Source organism: Meleagris gallopavo, chromosome 18, assembly GCF_000146605.3.
Source record: "Meleagris gallopavo isolate NT-WF06-2002-E0010 breed Aviagen turkey brand Nicholas breeding stock chromosome 18, Turkey_5.1, whole genome shotgun sequence".
NCBI classification, from domain to species: domain Eukaryota; kingdom Metazoa; phylum Chordata; class Aves; order Galliformes; family Phasianidae; genus Meleagris; species Meleagris gallopavo.
This window is the reverse complement of record NC_015028.2, coordinates 304,753-308,158: the sequence shown is the minus strand read 5'-3', so window position 1 is coordinate 308,158 and position 3,406 is coordinate 304,753.

Here is a 3,406-nt window from a genome sequence, read left to right as displayed (position 1 = left end):
TAAGCAAAAGTGGCATCTTTTGGTATAAAAATGGAGTTTTGGGGCAAATAGGGTTTTTCACAACAATGTCTTTTTTAATAAAGATATATTGTTTTGGGGAGAAAAAAAATGAGATTTCTGGGGGGAAAGGGAGTTTTAGAGCAAAACAAAGCTCATTTTTTTGCTCAAAATCTCTTTCTGCCCCGATTTTTGCCCTAAAACTCCTGATTATGCCCCAGTTCCCCCATTATATTGCTAAAAATGACTACTTTTAACCTAAGCATCCCCGTATTGCCTTCAAATCCACGTATTTTTTAAGTAGGGCAAAAGTATGGTTTCTTCAGCAAAAAAAAAAAAAAGGACAAAAAATGATGGAATGGAAGATTTTGATGCAAAAGAAGAGTTTTTTAGTCTGAAATTTAAGGAAGAAAAAGCCATATTTTTTGGGAGAAAACAAGTATTTCTGGGAGAAAAAGCCACATTTTCTTAGGAAAAACAGCTATTTCAAAACTGGGTATTTCTGCTTTTTTCCCCCAGAAATACGTTTTCTCCCCAAAAATGTGCCTTTTTCTCCCAGAAATACATTTTCTCCCAGAAATTACTATTAAGGAAAAATGGGTATTTCTGGGAGAAAAAGCAATATTTAAGGGGACAAATAGGTGTTTCTGGAGAAAATGCCACATTTTGGGGAAAAACAGGTATTTCTGGGAGGAAAAGCCATATTTTTTGTGTAAATCTTTTGTTTTTCCTGGTTGTAAATGTCATATTTATTGAGAAAAACAGTTATGACTGCAAGGAAATTTCATATTTATGGGGATTAAACTGGTAGTTCTATTTGAGAACGTCACATTTATTGGGAGAAAACCCGTGTGTCTGGGAGAATAAGTCGTAGTTTTGGGGAAAAAGGTATTTCTCGTAACAAAATTCATTTTTTGGGGGAGAAAATATTATATTTTTGGGTTGGAATTGGTATTTCTGGGTGAAAATATCACACAGATATCAGCATCTGCTGTGCCAGCACTGAGATCTGTGCTCTGTTAGAAGAGTCACTGTATAATCAATGAGTATTAAGATGTTACAATTACAAAATAAACAGGAAAGTTAGGCAAAACAGATTATAATACCAAAAAGAGAACAGATAGAAAGCTTACCCGTACCCTGGGCTCAGTCACCAAACTGCAGCAGAGCGGATCTCCAGCAGAGCTCCTTCCCACTGCAGCCAGCCCTTAAATGGCCCAGCAGGGTGCAGCCAGGCTCCGCCCCTTCCTGCAGCACAGGTGAGTTGCCTGCAGCTGTGCTCATTGCTGACTCATCGCTGCCTCAGGTGATCCATCAGAGCTTCAGGCCATGACTCAGCAGTTTTCATACAGCCACCAGTTGGCATCAGGGACAGACTGGGATTAAAACATGCGGGCTGTCGCAGGTCCTCCAGCTATAAACCTGCCTTGGCAGCCATTCACGTTATTCATTTTCTTTGTCCTATGGCTGTACCGGCACTTTAAGGGCCCACCTGAAGCTGTGATGGAGCACCTGGGGAGGGGTGCGGCCCTGCAGCACAGCTGGGGGCAGTTTGGTTGTGGGTGGGGCTGAGCCAGGCTCCACCCCTTCCTGATCCCATTTAAGGGCTGGGAAGGGCAGGGGCAGCATCTGAGCCTGGGGAGTGCTGCCTTTGGAGTATGCCTTGTTTGGGACGGGGTGAGTGGTTTTTTCTCCATTGTGGAGCTGCAATCTCTCTTTTTTAGCAGGGAATCCTGACTGTACTTAGGGGCTGGTAGCCATTTGTACCTGGGAGCTGCTTCCTTCACTTCAGAGTGCAGGTGAGTGTTGGTCCTTGGAATGGGGTAAGTGGTTTCTTTTTTTATTTCAGGGCTCTGATCTCCTCTTTTTGGGGGATCCCAACTGCACTGAAGGGCTGGTAGCTGTAAGGCAGTATCTGAACCTGGAGACTGCTTCCTTTGGGGTGTGGGGTGAGCCCTTAGAATGGGGTGAGCGATTCCTGCTTTACTTCAGAGCTGTGAGCTCTGCCTTTCTGGAGGATCTCAAGCTGGATTAGAGCAGCTGTTTCAGCTCTGTGTGTTGTTTCCTTTTCAGTGGTTCTCACCTCATAATCTCCAATCTGGGCTCCAAATGTGATTTTTTTGCTCCCACATCATGTCACTTCATGGCTGTAATTCACAGCGCCATGTGTTAATTGCATCTATGCAGTGTTTTTTTAAGGGCATTCTGTGCATCATTGCGGTGTTTTAAATTATGTTTAAATTATGCTTTTCATACAGAAGGTGGTGACGCACTGGAATCTGTGCTTTAGAGTCACTTCTAGGAGGATCTGCTCTGTGATCGCTCCCAGCACAGAGGTGAGACTGACATGGTGGTGGCTCCCAGGGTCACACTTTCTATCCTTACTAAGAGGTGTGCTGCCACCTTTTTTCTACTCATCAAGGACTTCACCTGACTGCCTCCACTTCTGAAATACCACCGAGAGTGGCTCTATGACTGCAGCGGTGAATTCCCTCTGAACTCTGGGACTCATCTCGTCAGGACCCAAAGACTCCTGGATGTTTGGGTCCTCAGGTGATCCAGAACCTGATTTCCCATGGCAGTGTGGGATGGGAAGGGGTCTGTGGGTCTGGCATTGCTTCCTCAATCCCCTCCTACCAAACCAAAGGTGAGGGCAGTGCATAATGAGCAGTTACCAAAGGAGATGGAAGCAAAAATGTTGTTGGGTACCTGAGCCTTCTGGCGGTAAGCAGCATCGTGCACAGAGTGCAGCCACGTTGCTCTGAGAAAGGAGCACAGCTTTGTGAAAGAGGCGCATATGTGGGGCAGTGCCTTCATTACTGCGTTGTGTCCAACAGGTGGCAGCAGAGCTGCGGTGCTCCTGAGTGCCGTAACAACTGCACGGAGATGTGGGTCTTCATGGGAACAGCAAGGAACCGGAATCTGCATTTCCTGGAATGGCCCTGGAAGCTCACTTTGCTGGCTGGTAATTGTCTGCCCAGCAGGTAAGGGCAATGCACACCCACCAGTGTTCACCCATTCCATAGCGTGGCACAACATGCTGCTCCCAGAGCTCTGAGTTGCACTTCATGGTGCCCGGAAGGCTGCCTGTCCTTTTCTTTCTGCGTTCTCCTTGTCTCTGGCCTTTCACTGCAGTGTTTTCCTTCCCTTAGCCCTCTGTGTTCCCTACTGCATTCTCTTGTCCTCCTGTTTTCGTGTTCCACGTCACATTCTCCTGGCCTTTTCCTCTTGCTTTCTTTGCCACATTCACTTTGGCATTCAGTTTTGGCGTTCCCTGCTGCGTTCTTTTGCCCTCCTGCTTTGGCATATCCTTCCGTGTAGTCTTGGCCAACGACCTTTGTATTTCCACACCACATTCTCTCGGCCATTGCCCTTGGCTTTCTGTTGCCACATTCATGTCGGCATTCAG